The sequence below is a fragment of the Pholcus phalangioides genome, unplaced genomic scaffold (assembly GCF_987345545.1).
Source record: "Pholcus phalangioides strain wild (caught in Gottingen) unplaced genomic scaffold, Ppha-v1.0 ptg000007l_1, whole genome shotgun sequence".
Taxonomy (NCBI): domain Eukaryota; kingdom Metazoa; phylum Arthropoda; class Arachnida; order Araneae; family Pholcidae; genus Pholcus; species Pholcus phalangioides.
Window position 1 is genome coordinate 22,531,489 of NW_028301600.1, and position 18,613 is coordinate 22,550,101.

The window sequence follows — 18,613 nt, forward strand, 5'->3', positions numbered from 1 at the left end:
AAAATTCTTTATTGTAAGTACGCCTTTTTATGCTAGTTTTCGTTCGGACCGGCTTTTCCATAAAATGACGACTCTAACCAAGAAGCTTTCTTTCCAAGCGCCTTGAAATCAAGTTATGCTGACGTCACAAGGTATGTTGCTCCAGGGGGAGATAAGATGCCTTCATGTATAGGGGTTCCACGGGAAGGGAGCTAACGATCGTAGTTCAATGAAGGGAGGGAGAAAATTAGCGAACTTGAACCAGTAAAGTTCCTCCTTGAAGAAAAGAAAAACACTGGCAGCAGAAAAACACGCGAGACCGAGGTTTTTTGCTGAAAAAAGTGACCTGGGCCTGAAAATACGTAATAAAAGTGACTTTTAGTGAAAAAAGTGACCCGTGCCGAGCCCTGAGAATATTGCATTTAGAGACGTGGAAATTTTTTTTTTTGACATCCGGAGAGACAGGGCAATAACTTTCTAATTAGGTTTTTGGGCACACAGGGACAGTATAAAAAGTTAATTTTTTAATTTTAATAACTATACAACTCCTTGCAACATGAATAACATATCTGAGTACTCAGGGGTCTGACCAGACTTTTTTGTAGGACCGTTTTTGTGAAAAGGATCATCAATTTTCTGAAAATTGTGGGAAGAGAAATAATGTAGTTATCACTTAAGAAATGAAATGACAAATTTATAGTTTTCATTTTGTGAAGGGTCCATATTTTGGATCCAAAATTTTGTGAAGAACCAGTTTTCCAGATCCGGAATTTTTTGAAGGGTTCAGAAAATGGATCCAAATTTTGGATGAACAGACCCCTGGTTTCACGTTATTTGGATACTTTTTTCTAATGGGAAGTATGCCTCTAGGACCAATGCACGGTTTGCCAGTAAAATAACATATGCCATGTTACCTATGCACCCTATATATTATTAAAAATGTTAACTGGTCAAACTCATAGTTAATGAGTAATGGAAATTACCTGCACCAACATTTTGGATGGAAGTAATAATTCAAGCAAGCTTGAGTCAGAGTGAACGGGAAAAACTGGTACATTTTTCCAAAAAGTCAGGACAGCCAGAAAAATAGAAAAAACCAGGAATGTCCCAGGAAATACAGGACGTATGGCCACCCTACCCTATTTGCATCATGGCTCTATCAAAACCAATGATTGTCTGTAATTACAACAGTATCTGTGATGTCCAAATTTCATTGCCTAACTTTCAGTTTGATGTCTAACTTAAATAGGCATAGCAGGAATTAGATGCAGTGAAATTACTCTATTCTAGCTTGCATCGGTCCATGGAACCAGGGCCAGATCCTTATGAAATAAAAATGTCTCATGGAATGCATGAATTAAACTTTTGTGTCTTTTTCCAAAATTTTAGGTAACTGATGTACTGTAGCGCATAAGTGATTTCACTGAGCAATTCCCACAACTTAGGGTCAAAGATGTGTGATTAATCAGCATATATAGCCTAGAGGTGAAAATTAAGAAATTTCCCTACTGGCCAGTGACATCTAGACCTGCTAAATCCAAAAGCCACTCACAGACATGAATGAAAAACAAACATCAGCTGAACCCCACGCAGATATTACTTTCATATTAAACACATCAAACAAAATACACATAACAAATAATTTCACTCTATTTATTGTCTAGAATAAATATAACATGAGCCACATACACTAAATACATTAATCATTTTAAACAAGTGAGATGCATAAATATATCTTGTATTCAAACAATTTTGTGATTACAATAAAACTTTGATTATTTGTGGCAATTGAAATGAGCAATTGGTAAATCAAAACTTCCAGATAATAAAAAATGCAATAATTCCAAGGTTTGTATCATCAGTACTAATTTTAATCTACACTGCTGGCCACCCAAATTGCAACACCAAGAAAGACAAGAGATATCGCAACAATATTTATTTTGTAGATAACATGTTGACCAAGCATCAAATGATTAAATTTATAGACTTCTGTGAAGTGTGGTTCCTGCCAAAATCAGTAGCCAGAGTAGCCGTCATTGTTGGAGATCACCGCTGCCACACGCCTCGGCATTGATTCAAAGAGACTTTGGATGTGTTCTTGGGGTACAGCAGACCAAGCAGCTTCCACGCGTTGCCAAAGTTGATCTGGTGTGGCAGCTGGGGATGTAATCTGGGTCAATCGTTGAGCAACCATGGACCATATGTTTTCTATCAGCGAAAGATCCGGAGAGCGAGCTGGCCAGGGAAGCAATTCAATCTGGCGATTGACGAAGAACCTTTGGACAATGCGTGCCACGTGTGGTCGCACATTATCCTGTTGAAATATGGCTGTGGGCAAGCCCTGAAGGTAAGGAAGGACAACTGGCTCCAACACCTCGGAGATGTAGCGCTGGCTTTTTAAAGTACTGGAAATGCGTACTAGAGGAGTGCGAGAGTGATAACCAATACCGCCCCATACCATAATACCCGGTGCAGGACCAGTGTGGCGGTGCATAACGCAGCTGTTCAGCATCCTCTCTCCACGGTGTCTCCAGACTCGAATCCGACCATCGTGGTGTTGCAGACAGAAGCGTGACTCGTCAGTAAAGACAATTTCATTCCATTGTGCCGTCCACATCCTTCTTTCATCGCACCATTGGCGGCGGAGACGTCTGTGGTTCTGCGTCAAGGGTAGACGAAGCAATGGACGTCTTGCGGACAGACCACTCTGCTGTAAACGGCATCGAATGGTACACGCAGACACTGGATGATGCGGTACAGACTGAATGTGCTGTGTTATGGTTCGTGATGTGGCTGAGCGATCCGTCACTGCCATACGCACAATACGCCTGTAATCACGTGAAGTGGTGCACTGAGGTGGATGCGATCGAACACGTCGGTCCGTCGTACCCTCCTGCATCCAACGATCACACATCCGCATTACAGTTGTTTGGTTTCGTCCAACACGACTACCGATTTCCCTGAAAAATAATCCACAATCTCGGTAGGCCACTATCCTTCCTCTGTCGAACTCGGATACTTGATCAAAAGATGATCGCTGTTTTCTACGAGGCATAATTGATCGTTTTTTTGAAAATACCACAAGAAAAACACAATTGCCGTACTTCAAATCGTCGAAATCTCCAAGCCTTAAATAGCGCTTTGAAGTGGCGCCACAGGCGCGCGTGATGTGCGTCTGCGCTGAAATTCTAATCATTTGCATATCTCACCTCCGCTAATGCATGTTGTAAATTTCATATTATTTGCATGCTTCCTTCAGGGTGTTGCATTTACGGTGGCCAGCAGTGTACATAGTGAACATGACCTATTCTGCTTAACAAAAGGGAGTAATAGATGAGCCCAAGTTAAACAAGTACCACACCCAACCACCCTGTTCTATCTCTAACCATTATCAAGTTATAGGGGGGTAATCGATTATGGAAGAGAAGTCTGAAAAAACATAATTTGTGAAGTTTCCTGAGACCTACATACAAACTAAGTGCATATCCGGAAAGAACAGAAAAATCCTAAAGAAGGGTGGACACTATTTACATTGAAATATCTGGACCTATTGGCGAATGCTGAAAGATTGGAGTTCGAAATCAAATTTTTGTCAAAAATTTTAATTGCCAATTTTTCAAAAACCCTTCTAGCTACAATCGTTCAAATTTACCAAAAACTTGTCCATTGCACCAGCTTTCAAAAGAACCTAAAATAAACCATATTGGTCTTCTGGTTGAGGAGAAATTTAGTCTTTTGTTTGCAATCATTGAAATCACTGTTTGTAGAAGTATATATAGATGAAAATGAAGAATTGGTGGTTACAGATTTTGGCTACAATTTGATTTCACAGAAAAAATCCTATGAGATGACACCACCTCTATAAGGATGGCTTCATTTAATGGTGAGACGCTGATTAGCTATAAGCGATGCTAAATGCACAATTTCAAAGACAGGCAAGGAAAGATAGAGACTTTTCTTGATTCAAAATGCAGACAAATTGAAGACGACAACAGACTAAGGAGAACAAGAGACTCTACAGCAGGATTAATGAAATCACTGGCAATTTTAATCCACGTTTCGGTATCATAAAAGACAAGAATGGAAATGTCTTGAACTCTGAAAAAGACATTGTAAACAGATGGAAAGATAATAAATAGCAATATAGAAATAAATCATGAACCACCAGTTACAAAGGACGAAGTCAGATGGGCAACAAATACAAATACAACGCCACAACAGGCAAAATGCCCAACGAGGTGGCTGAAAGAAAGATGCCCATAAAAATATGGATGTCATATATTTCAAAAATATAACAACCCAATTAAAAATGCAATTAATAAAAATTATAAACAATATATACACATAATAAAATATTATACAATGCCCATAAAGAATACTTATGGTTGTCTTACTCTAAGTATGGGTAGCTTCTCGATTTACCCCAACATGTTTATCGTATCTTTTTAAACGTGTCAATTGTGTTACAATTTACTACCTTCGGAGGTAAGCTATTCCATTTATTAACAACCCTATTAGAGAAAAATTCCCTGCGACACCATAACCAAATCACACTATCCAAATCAACTAAAGAATTGCAAAGCTCCAGGTATTGACGATATTCCAGCAGAGCTTCTGAAAAACGCAGGGGAAAATATTATTGATGCACTAACATCACTGTTAACAAATCTGGGAGAAAATACAGTGGCCCAACGAGTGGAAAAGATCTATATTCACTCCCATTCACAAAAAAATGATCTTAGAGTATGCTCCAATTACAGATCAATCTCTCTAATACCACATGCTAGCAAGATTCTACTGAAAATTATTCAGAAAAGACTCAAAACCATTATAGAAAGAGAATTAGCAGTGGAGCAAGCAGGTTTCAGAAGAAATAGGGGAACTAGAGACCAAATTGCCAATATAAGATGGATAATGGAGGCAGCAAAAGAACGTCAAAGGAAGTTATATTTTTGTTTTATCGATTATACAAAGGCCTTTGACTGTGTTGATCATGATAAGTTTTGGGATATTCTTGGAACAATGGGAGTGCCTAATCACCTCATCTGCTTGATCAGAAATTTATATATTAACCAAGAGGCAAGTGTAAGAACAAACTATAGCTTAACTGAATGGTTTGGAATTGAAAAAGGGGTTCGACAAGGATGCATCCTTTCCCCAAACTTATTTACTCTCTATGGAGAATATATAATGAGAGCATCAGATTTAGAGGCAGGTGTTAAAATTGGAGAAAGAGTGATCAACAACATTAGATATGCTGATGACACAACTCTGATGGCAGAGTCTGAAGAACATTATATCAAGAGTAAAAACAGAAAGTGAGAAGCTTGAACTCTACCTAAATACCAAAAAAACAAAGATCATGACTACAGCAGATATTCAGTTTTCAACTAGATGGCAAAAGTTTTGAGATTGTGGACAGATTTCATTTCCTAGGATCAAGAATTGTAAAATAGGGAAGTTGCACAGAAGAAATAAAAAGACGAGTAGTTCTGGGTAAAACAGCCATGAGAAAGCTTAATATAATAATGGACGAAGATTTATCACTGAAAAAATTAGAATTATAAATGCATTAGTCTTTCCTGTCTTTATGTATGGATGAGAGAGCTGGACACTACGGAAAGCAGATAAGAAAATAATTGATTCCTTCGAACTTTGGTGCTGGAAGAGGATGCTGAGAATTTCATGGACAACTAAAAGGACTAACAAATCGGTTATCGAAGAAGTCAAGGTTGACTATTCTCTAGAAGCAATAGTCATTAAACAGAAATTCTCTTACTTTGGCCATGTAATGCGCACAGAAGGCTCACTAGAAAAAATGGTAATGCTTGGAAGAATGGAGGAAAAGAGAGGGAGAGGCAGACCAAGCACCAGATGGATAGAAGAGGTGTTGCAAAGCACTAAAATGAAGCTAGCACAATTGAGACATGCAGTGAATGACAGGCCAGCTTGGAGAGCCATGATCTATAGAGTCACAAGGAGTCGAAATCGACTCGATGGTTCCTAACAACAACATATAGGCGCTGAGAAATTGACAAAGTGGAAATTCAAATTGTCACCAAAAGCTACTAAAATGTCTACTTCAACAAATGCCTATTTCAGATCATTTGATCATTTTTGTCACACCACTGTCATTTTCTGCACATGAGGGCTAATTAGACCGGGACCTACAATTTATTGCCAATTCCGAACGGCAGGCTTGTTTTTTTTATACCCATCGAGAGGTTGGTGCGCTAACCCCTCGATGGGGGACTCCCTGCAGTAGCAATTTTTTGCTATCGGTCAAGTCGCCGTTTTTTGTTGTACTCCTATGTCAGGAAAGTTTTCTGACAAGGAGGAACTGGGTATCTTATCGAACGGGCTACCGCGCCCCTGCTTATTTCAGTGATGAATTATTTAATATAAATTTCTCCTGAACCAGAACACTGATATGGTTTATTGCAGGCTCTTTTGAAAGCTGCTGTAATGGATAATTGATTGTAGCTGGAAGGTTGTTTACAGAATTGGAGATTTAAAATTTTGGCGCTAATCTAATTTTGAACTTTGCCAATCTTTCAATGCTTTTAGCTCGCCAATAAATCCAGATATTTCTATGGAAATAGTGTCACCTTATAGGATCTTCTGCCCCTTGCAAATATGCACTTAATTTGTGTGTAGGTGTCTCAGAAACTTCACAAATTCTGGTTTTTTCAGATTTGATACAGTTTTCTTCCATAATTTATTATCCCCCATAACTCTATAATCGTTCGAGATAGGATAGGGTTGGTACGGTATTTCATGTTCCACTTGGGATTGCCTATCACCCCCTTTCTCATTTGGCAGAAAATAGGGCACTTTCACCCTGCATACAAATAAAATAAAATGTCCTGATTGACTGATTGATTCATCACCAAGCCAAAACTACTGACAATATAAATATGAAATCTGGTCAGTAGTTTTATTTTATAATGTAGAAACTCACTCAGCAGGGATTTTCCAAAACTTAACCCCAAAGCAAAATGTTTTGGATTGTTCTGCAATGAGCTCTTGGCTGACTGGAAATGCTTCTGCAGTAAAAATCCCCATAATATAGTGTTTTCTACACTCTTCCTCCTGATTGTCCTACAGTAGCACTGATTGTTCTGCAATGTATGTCACAGATTTTGATATATTCTGCTTTGGGGTCTGAAAGGGGCCATATGGGAAAGGGGGTTCAAAACTTACTTGGAGAATCATTGCCAAACCAATACGTAAACTATAAATATAAAACTCAATCAGTAGTTTAATTTTATAGTGTAGAGCAGTGGTTTTCAACCGGGGGCCCTAGGGTATTCCAGGGGGGCCACGGATGAAAATCTTGCAAAAGGGGAGCCACGGCTACTGATACGGGGGCCATGAAGAAATTTGTGACATTAAATTTTTTTAGTCACTCTGACTAAAATAATTTAATTTCAAACAAAATGTGCATAGAATATCTTTTTCGTAATTTTTCCCTATTCAAGTAACATTAACATGAGGAAGAAGGAAATAAAAAAAGTGGTTCATGTAATTTCGGTGGTTTTACGACTTGGGGGTGATAGTAGGCCCTGACACAAACTGTAGAAGAAGTTTAAGCAAAATGGAATAACTGTAAAGACAGAAAATTGTGTGTGTTCAGACCTTTCATTCAAAGAGGGCTGCCATAAAGAAAACAAAGATTTGTTGACCATTCATTGACATTCTTTTGAGTGCTGGTAGTAAATGTACTCCAAGAAGTAGATGGGTGAAAAATGAAAGCTTGTAAAAAATCCATCGTTTTCATGCAATTACAGACGGATAGCCATCTAGTTTAGCACAAAGCTATCTTCAGCCAGCACTGAGTGGTCTGATGGGGAATATATTTATAAAAATCGAATACAGAATGATTGCTCTGGGGTATTTTTTATGAATTTTGAAAGGGGGTGCCAATCCATTGCCTCTGCTGAAAAGAAATAAAGTTGAATTCAGTTATAACGAACTCCAAGAGATCAAATCATACATGGGGAAAAATACCAGCGACATTTAAAATTTTTTAAAACTACATTGCTGTGATAATGTATTGGGACAGGGGCGGCTTAAGCAAGGGTGCAAGGGGTGCGGCGCACCCGGGCGGCAGGTTGTAAGGGGCGGCAGCGTAAACTTTACTTCAGACAACAAAATTTAACACAGTAAAAATTCACGACATCACACTTTTGAGTCCTACTATACCTTGACAACGGAAACGTTGGGAAAATAGACAAGGCCTCTGATAGTAATACCAGAAACAAGAATGTAAGCTATCTGGGCGGCTCGAGACAAAATCTGTACCCGTGTGGGACTTATTTTTTGCACCTCCTACCTATTGCTCCCTCCATAGCCCCTACCTCCTGCATCAGGGAATCTTTCGTGGGGCCCATGCCCGATTTTCCACGGGGCCCCTTCTACAGTTAATTTATAGAGTGAAAAAAGAAAAGTTATAAGGATTTAGTTCCGGACCTCCAGCTGGAGCCCTGTCAGCCCTACCCTTAGAAGGTCATGTCCCTCCCTCACAATTTACCCAAACAATTTCTAATAAAACATTTTTTCGGCCCTTCATTTCCGATTTTGCGCCCCTCCAGAGCCAACAGTTTGGTTTTTTTGGGCAAATTGAATTTTTTTTTACCCATTCACCCCAGATTTAGCATCCTTTTAAGCGGTGCCCCGTGTGGCTAAGCGCCACCCTTGTACTCTATTACAAGGGCCATTTTGGTTCCCTCGCCCATGGCCCCCCACAAGAGCCAGGGATAATTCTCAATTTTTTGGCTTTTCAGGCTATAAATTAACTATAGAAGGGGCCGTGAGAAATCTGACTGGGAGGGGGCCTGCGAAAATTCCTGGCCTGGGGGCCCATACCCTCACTCAGAATTTGATCCACAATAGTCAAATGAAGGCAAAGGAAAATTTTGGTTTTTCACTTGTCTGGCCCCTGGAATACCAGAAACACCTTTGAAAAAATTTTCTTAATAAAAATTACCCAGTTAAATATCATCTTCACAGGATAAGTGATGATGGCTCACAAAAATAAGTGCTCTTTCAAGGATTAAGTTATCTGGCATTTATTAATACAAATACAACGGCACAACAGGCAAATTGCCCAACGAGGTGGCTGACTTAAGAACATCATAGATCCCCGAGCCATTTTTTGGAGGCCCTACCTACTATTGCTACACCACACATGCACCCCGCCCGCGGAACCCCCAACGAATCGGTACATGCGGGAATGTGCGTGTACGTGTAGTGAAACCTGATGTGAAGTTTTTTGTTTCTCTGTAATGCTTGCTATGTGTAGTGCTGCCATCTGCCATCAGTTTTTCTAACTATGAGTGAAGTGTTATGATTGAATGATTTATCGTTGTAGGACTGTTGCGAGACTTTTTTTAACGGGGAGATCGGCTCACATTTGCGCCTTGAAGTTGGGAACCACAGAAAACCAACTTCAGCTGACCACCACTGTGGGGTTCGAACCCAGATCCTTGCATCGCGAGTCCGTCACTATAACCACACGACCACCACAGTGGCTAAGAATGGTAAAATAATTCTAGAACAAAAAATTTTCTATTTCAAAAGCGGGACGTATGGTCACGCACATTTTGCACGGTAAACAATTATGTGCGGCTTTCTTCTGAAAAAAAATCAGGTTTATCTCCAGGTGCCCTTCACCGAATCCATATCAGCCTCCTGGCAGGGTCACCAGTAGGGGCGGCACATGAGGCTTCGCACCCGGGCAGCAGGTAAGCTCAAGCTACCCCTGTATTGGGACTTCCCCCAAGATTGACACCACATCTTTAACGTTTTTTTTAATCAATACTGTAATGCTTCCTTTTAACTGCCCTACTACTGGCTTGCAGCACATCCTAAATAATTTCAATGCAATTTTCCTATCCTGCAAGAACAATGTTGTGGACATTAGAAAAAAAATTCTAAAAAAGCGTACGACTACATTTAAAGCAATTTAAATCCGTTTATTAGAGACTCACTGCATCTGCTGATTTCTAAAAAAAGTGCAATAAATTCACACGTAAGTCTTCACTTTGAAATGTCCATAATCCGCTCAATGCGTCTCTTTGTATCTGTCAACGTAAAATTTATGGTTTTTAGTGTTGACAATACGCATGCAAAACCAATTCAGCGGCGCGTTTTCATAATCTGCAAAAACTGCTTGGATTTGACAGTTGGAAATGTCTAAATGCCAAAGATTTGGAGTTCGAATCAAAATGAAAATGTCAAATAATTGAAATTGTGCTTCGTATGAATGAAATATTTTAATATTGAAAGCTATATATATATATATATAGAGATTAATCTCGTGCCCATAGTCATACGTCTCATAAATGTGAAATTTTGTCATAAAACTGAGAGTGAGGCATGAATCCCCTTGCGCACAAGTGGAATTTCGAGGCATTTACGCACAACCGAGCCCGACTTGGCCATTTTTCTTTTTCTCCCCACCCTTTCTTCCTTTTGTTTCCTAACTTTATAAAAGTAAAAAGGACAATCATTATAAAAACGACTGTTTTCAGATCAAATTGCCGAAGTTCAATTACTTTACTGCAAAAATGTCAGATTTTTTTTGGGGGAAATACAGTCAAACCCAAAGCGAATTAAAGACCCTTTATTAATACGCTTTGGTCAAACCCCATTAGACCGGAACTCCAAGAGACCCGAGAAATCACTTCGTAATAACGAAATTTCGTTACAAAGGAATTCCAGATTTTTATATTGTTCCTACCTATCCTAGGGATTAGAAAAGTTTTCGTTAAAACAATATTTTTCCCATTGTAATGGTATTTGTTACAATGAGAGTTGACTGTATTTCGTCTCAAGCTATTTTTTTACGTGTATTTGGAGGCTGCATGGGTAACAGGCCGTATAGCACTTTACTGGTGAGCCATTAATCTTAGAGACATACCCAACTAGAAAAAGTATCGAAATCACGTGTCCAACTCAGATATGTCATTCATGTTGTAAAGGGTTGTATAGCTATAAAATAAAAAAACAACAACTCCTCATACCGTCCCCGTGTGCCAAAGAACCCAATTAAGAAGTTGTTGCTCTGTCTTTCCCAATGCCAACTAAAATAATTTCACGTTTCTAAGTACAATATTCACCGAGATATGCAAATTCAAAAACTTGAAGAAATTTGGGAAAAAAACAGCATTCAATGCGGGTAAAATGGTTTCCCCTCATTTAATGCTGTTTTTTTCTAACTTTCTTGGAATATCTCAGTGAAAATTTGAACTTAGACACGTTGAATTTTTTTGTCGGAGACCAGGAAACAACTTTCCAATTGGGTTTTGGGGCACAGGGTATCCGCATAAAAAGTTAACATTTTTATTTTAATAACTCTGTAACCCCTGGCAACATAAATCAAATATCTGCGTACTACACATTATTCGGGTACTTTTTCCAACTGGAAGTATGCCTCTAGGACCAATGGTTCGCCAGTAAAATGCCATATGTCCCGTTACCTATGAGCCCTGTATATGAAATATTGTACGGACTGTTTTGTGAAATATTGTGTTGTGTTTAAGCCAACACGCACGTTGCTTCGTTCGCCTGCGAGAAAGCGGTCACATTATGAACCAAAAAGCCACTTGAAGGTAGCTTGTCATCCAATGAAATATCAGAGTTTCACCATATCGAAATTGAATCGAATTCAAATTGAAAATTATCGAACTGATAATTTTCTTATTTGAAAATCTGATTATTTATATTTTCGATGGGCTTGAAATCCTGATAATGAATCATTATTATGTTCACACGAACAGTTTTGTCACTGCGTACATAATTTCTCTGGAATGAATGGTTCAAACAAATATTTAAAAAAATTTTCACACGCATCGTAGTTTTTTTTTTTAATTCATAGTAGGGCTACAACATGAACCTATATCCTTGATACATGTATTATTGTTGAAAACGATGTGGAAGGTTGAACTTTTCAATTGTGATTCATTTGTGTGGCTACTCCCTCATTACTACTTTTATCCGCATGAAGAGAATAAAATTAATAAAACTGCTTGCTACCATTTTTTGCGATTTTTATCATTATAAGAATGCATATTTTGGAAGCTACAACTGACATTTCTCAATGAAATCATAATTATTTACACACAAAAAAAACTAATTTGGAAATAATAAAAATTTCATCCAGTACAGTAACTTGATGACATTGTGCCGTCTTCGAGCGCCGAGTTTACATTGATTAAAAATATATATATTTTTTAATTGGACTGACACAACATATAAAACATACAAATCAAACTGTGAAAAACACAAAACAATAAACTTCACAAAAAGTAACATTACGATGATACAGACACTTTGTGACCCCAAGGGATTTATTCTATTTTTACTGTATTGTATTATGTTTATTTTGCTTTTTTGTTATTTTCATAAATTAAAAATTAATCAAATTAAACTCAAAAATATTTATACTTCAGACAATTTTTGAATAGCTATCTTCTAATGGGAAAACGGGGGGGGGGGGGGAGGGCGGCGAAAGAAAGGAAGGGGGAGTAGAAAATTATTCATGTTTGCAAGGGGGGGCCACAGGAATGAAAAATGGTTGAAAGGGGACCATGGACAAAAAAAGGTTGAGAACCACTGGTGTAGAGCATAGTCTCCCAAACTTTTCGTTCCATCGCCCCGTTCATCAGAAATTTTTTCCCTCTCATCGCCCCCCCCCCACCTGGAGTAAACCCATAGGATCCTATGTTAAATCAGTAGGTTCTATCGCCCCCTTGGACCATTCCACAGCCCACCAGGGGGTGATATTGCCCACTTTGGGAAACATTGGTGTAGAGCAAGGGCGTAGCGAGGGGGGGGAATTGGGGGTCTGGTCCTTCCCCCCCCCCCCCCCCCCCCGAAATGTGAGAAAATGACCAAAAAAAGGAAAAAGATGGCCAAATCCATTATTCTGTCACTTTGGTCCCCCCCCCCCTGAACGAAATTTCTGGCTACGCCCCTGGTGTAGAGACTCACTAACAATGCATTTTTCACAATTCAACCCACGAAGAGCTCTTGGGGGAATTTTAATATCACCAATATTACCAAATTCACATGAGTGAAGTCGTGGATAACAACTAGTTGAACATATATTCAACAGATATATTGATAATTTGTCTGTTATTTGCTTTGCAACTGTATCATAAAATTTTTAAACAATACTTCTGATCAGGGTACGCGAATTTAAATCAGCTTGACTTTTTTTAAAAAATCATTGATTTAATCAAAAAATTTAAATTTTGTTTTTCCTTTACATAACTTTAATGATATCGAAGTAAAAGTAACATGGTAGGCCTATGGTATGCATGTTAGTGATATGTAGTAAAGTTCATGTGTGATTAAAAAAAGTATAGAAGATCTTTAGGGGTAAATATACAGGGTGGACAAAAAGTCTGTAGAAACTTTAAAAATGAATAAAAACCGGAAAAATAACTGAAATAAAAACGGTTTGCAGGGTTAGCATCGCTAGGTCACAGTATTTTTTTAAGACAAGAAAAAAAACAGCCACTAGGTGGCGCTGGTACGAGCAACTTCGGTGGAAATATGCAAATGAGACTGTTATAAGAACTTGCGCTCCTAATCCACAACCAGTTCACCATTGTAAACAGTGTATGTGGACCTGCTGCGTGCAATCTGCCATTGCTGGATTTGTGACTCGCGTGCAATCTGCCATTGATGGATTTGTGACTCGCCTGCAATGTGTTATCCCGTGTGGTGGCAATCATGTGGAACGCATATTACTGTAATAAACGTTTTAGAGGCATTTTGTTCGTTATTTGAATTTCTTTGACTTGTGTATGTCAGGGCCACCTAGTGGCTGTTTTTTTTCCTGTCTTAAAAAAATTCCTGTGACCTAGCGATGCTAACCCCTCAAACCATTTTTTATTTTGGTTATTTTTCCGGTCTTAATGAATTTTTAAAGTTTCTACAACTTTTGCCATTCCTGTAGACTTCAACTTAATCCCTAGATACAATGCAGAAAGAAAACTGCTCTATTTCTAGATTTTGTGAATGGAAAAAATTGCAGAAACATATAGGGAGTTGAACTTAGCACTTTGCTAAACTGCACTAAGTATTTTCAGTGCATTACAATGTGGCACAACGGTTCCTCTGATTAAAAACAGAGGAATTATTTTTTGTATAAAGCCTTGTGAATTCTATGCCATAATTGCCAATTCAAAATAATAATAGATGTTGTACCAACATATAAATATCATTTGGCTTTCGACTTTACTTTCCGTATTAAAATTTTGAGTTTGCTCCTTTCTTTACCAAAACCATTACATCTGTGAAAGAATAAAAATGTGTAAACTGAAGCAACACCATGCAAAGTCAGAAACCCATCCATTAATTGTGCAAGAAACAATCTTGTCAATAGAATTTGTTTTATTTAATTAATGCTGAATGCTCCTTTGATTGTGCATAGAGTGAATTGAGAAGACTGCACCATATGTGATACTGAGTTGCCACCACTCTTTCATTTTAATGTGGAGGAGGGGGGGGCCTCATGAATAAAATCATGCTCAATCATTTTCTCTATAAAAAAAAAATGTTAATCTATGAAGTTAATTTGGGCTCAATGACCTTTCATGTTACATAAGCAGATTTTTTGGTGTTTTTATTTTTGCTTGTAGTTTGTAGTTTACTCATTAATTAAATTTGAGCAATTAGGAGAAAAAAGCAGTTAGAGATGCAAATATGTATTCTTAATGATTAACAAAATTTGTTTTAATTAATAAGCAGTCAGTTTTAATCAAAAAAATCTGATTAAAAAAAAATATTTTTTCATACCGATATGAGTTATCGTATGGTAAAAAGTAATAAGGACCATAGAATGTCACCAGAGAATATGGTCAACCTCAATGCTCGCTGACTGCTGTTGGGCAATTCTAAGAGATGCTCCTCATCCTCATATACAGTATAAGCAAAACGAAATATGTGTCAGATGCTGATGCTATGCCTCTATATATTGGGAATTTTTATAAATTTATGTTTTTTTCATACACAATTTTTTTTCTATATATGTATGTTGTTTTTTAATGTATTGTAATATTATATGTTTATTAAATGTATAATTTCAGAGGAAATAGTAGCAATCCACCTTTTTTAGTCAAATTTGTGTTGAGCACACTGAATTACATAATACATAATGTTTCGGATCCAGAAACTGTCATAATCTTTTATTCAGTGCAATTAAAGTTTTGATGTATTACATATGGGTCATTCTCACGAAATTGGACCAAAAATGAAGAGAGTTACTAAAAAAATGCCAACCAAAAAACTCTTAGGGACATTTCTTTACCAGCTAATAAATGAAATATAGTGAGCAATGAAATTTGTTAAAAACTCATGGTGAAAAACATTAAATTTAATCATGTTAAGAGATGTTAGTTTGAATGAAAAAAAAGCTGGGAAAAATTTTCGTTTGGCATATTTTCATATTATTGATAAAAAAATATTTAAAAATATGAAAGTATATTGATCCGAATATATATTATTGAAAAAAATATATTTAGAATAGAAAGTTATCCTTTTAAAATATGGAAAAATGAACTGGGGACCCCAGGGCCGTCATTTCAACTTTTTCCAGGGGTCAAAAGAACATGTACTCAATGTATGTGTCTATATATATATACTATTTTTATTGTGTGTATTTTCAAAAGCCGGGGTGCAATGGCTACCCCCCCCCCCCCCCCAATGACGGCCTGCTGGGGACAGCCAGGAGAAGGATGTTTCTTTAACAAATGCAAATTTGTTCAAGCAAATTTTTAAAATCTATTGATGAAAAAATTAAAAACAGTGACGACTTTTCATAAACTGGAATATTAATAGAAAGTGACGGAAAAAAATTGTGTCAAATATCTATATATATAAAAACGAATGTATGTCTGTTTGTCCTTTATGCATTACTACACCATTCATCTGATCGCCATGAAACTTTGGGAAGTTGAGTACACTCCCGCGAAGGTTTCTGGCAGTTTTTTTTTTAATTTTTTTTTCCTTTCCTTCATTTCCTTGAATTTCCTTTCTTCTGAGATCGCAGCAATGCGCGACGGGTAAGCTAGTATTTAATATAAACTGCTGGGCTTTATATTAAATAATTTAATTTAGGCCAATTTCATGAGAATAACCCATGTGCAATAAAAAAAATTAAAAGTACATAACACAGCTATCAACTTCTTAAAAAGAGAAACTTTCATAAATAAGCTCTTACTTTGTACCATCAGCTTTTTCTATAAACTTTCTAAAATCATGTTTATATTTCTCCAAGAAGAGGAGGTCTCTTCCTTGTATATACCTATCTTTAATATACACCGCCAGAGTGATTTATATAAAACGCACTCAACACATATGCATACTTGGTAGTGATACTGGAAGCGCAACTATTACATTAATTTGTCAAGGCCCATTAAATGCCTCTTTTTACTATTTCAATGTAAAGCGCTTGGTTATCTTTTTATCTGTGATAATTAAACGTCATGAAGTAATAATTCTATTTTACTTTTCAGTTCAGACCAAGTGAGAACGAATGTCAGATATTGAGTAGTCTTGATAATCACTACTATATACCACGAGGATATTAATTATATATTTTAAAATCGAATATATAGTCAGGATATATTGAAGAACCTCTGGTTAAAAAAGTACAATAAAATCAAGAAGAGTATCTATAAATATTTGACAATGCAATGAATGTCACACACAATTTCTCACGTGTGGGTTTTTCACTTTTTCCCAAGAACTTTCACTGGCACAATCAGCCAAGATCTTTCAGTGATTTCAAAGATATCAACTTCGAACAAAAGCTGGAAAAAGTTTTACATGAATTCACCACAACACAAACAAGTTTTGCAACAAGGTTTCAAGAATATATATACATGGAAGGGGATTATAAGGAAAATTAGAGATTCGCGGGAGCATTGAATATATAAGAATGCGCACGCGTAAAGTGAGAGGTGATTTTTTTTTTTCCATCTTTGGCTGTTAGTTTTGGCAATTTATTGCCAAACAGCAGGGCTGATTAACGTTTTCGTAGAGGGTTTTTTTGCACCGCGAACAACGCGTGAATCACCCAGCGCTACACGCCGTTCATCACCAATAGGAAAAGAGCAGTACCCACTGTTTTCCTACAAATCGCAAGACGCAGCACGCCTAGACGCCTTCATATACGTGTTAAGGGGTTCTAGGCACGCCGGCCTTGATTGGCCGACTGGTTCTGGAGGAGTCAAAGGCGTCGTTCGCTGCGCGTTTCGCTGATCTTATCTGCAGTTTTGTTGCGTTCTCACAGAAATCAAACGTTTGAATCGCGATATGCAGATTGCAGACACAACGATATGCAGACACAACAGTTTCTGAAGACGCGAAATGGTCCTATTTAATTCACGCGATGCAAAATACCTGTTCCTAGGAGAAAAGAACTCATTAAAATACAAACACTCAAGGCCGTAGCGGGGTCTGCCCCCCCCCCCCCGAAATGTGAGAAAATGACCGTAAAAAGGGAAAAAGATGGCCAACTCTATTGTTCTATCACTTTGGTCCCCCCCCCCAAACCATAGACGGAGATTAACTTGGAAGTCTGGGGGGGCAAGGTCATTATTGCTGGGGGGGGGGGGGCACGATGATGATGATGTCAATTCATATATACATTAGATCGGTCGACTTCACCTTTGACGCTGGGTGGGGGGGGGATCCCTTCTACGCCCCTCCTTTATCTCCGCCCATGCCCCTGTCACGGTGGGAAAAGTAGGACACTTTCCCCCCCTTCGACAAAGAAGCCTGACATATTTTTAATCCAGAATTGTCATGTCAAATAAGTGAAATTTGCTAAATGTAAATATAATTGTGTTTGTCGCATGGAAAATATTTGAGCTTCTGTCTTTATATTATTGTGGAAAGCTGAACCGAATCTCGTGGTTGTCTAGTTCCTTTCCTCTTGTGTTATCATTCCGTCTGATATTCATAAAATGCCCGAGATCTAAACCACAGATCGTTTGTATAGAGTGGACACACACTCTTTATGCATCACACTGTATGTGTTTGTCGGAAAATTCTAAATATCAAATGCTTTGCTTTGACATCTCAATCATTTGGGCTCAATAACAAATTCCTTGAATTTTTCTGATTCTTCCTGTGAAATTTTGAGAAATTCCGAGTTAAATTGAACGAGAAAATGTATGTTTTTTTGAATAATATATTCTTTCTTTTGTGAGAGAGACACACCTAATGATTCACTGATAATCAAAGATATTATCGCCATATTGATGAGTCAGTTTTCTTGTTCCCACACGAACGCGTTCGGTACATGTAAAAGGAAGATAAGATTCCTTTTCTTTTTTTCTTTTTTCTCTCTCACTTGTTCGTAATCTGTTGTATATTTTTTTTTATACTTGAAAAACCGATTTTTCGCTTTTTACATATTCTGAGTCGATGTTTTTTTTTTTTAATAAGGGAAACAAACATTTTTGTTAATCCAGAGTTAAATAATTTTGAGACCGTGTGAGTATTTCAATTTTAAAAATTTATATATTTTTTTTTCTTTTTCTCTCCACTGTTTTCGATGCTTTGAAAAAAAAAAAAGGCTTGTGTTGTAAAATATGTTGAGGAAGAGAAACTT

General features: G+C 37.5%; 1 protein-coding gene across 3 annotated transcripts in view; it reads right to left on the bottom strand.

The window, feature by feature from the left end:
- Positions 1-17,264, bottom strand: part of LOC149085065 (uncharacterized) — a 115,460-nt gene extending 98,196 nt beyond the window's left edge. For all 3 annotated transcript variants that reach the window (XR_016192790.1, XR_016192789.1, XM_089232847.1), the window contains exon 1: positions 16,214-17,264. The gene's annotated coding sequence lies outside the window, so the exon portion shown is untranslated. The remainder of the gene's footprint in view (positions 1-16,213) is intronic.
- Positions 17,265-18,613: the final 1,349 nt, after the last annotated feature.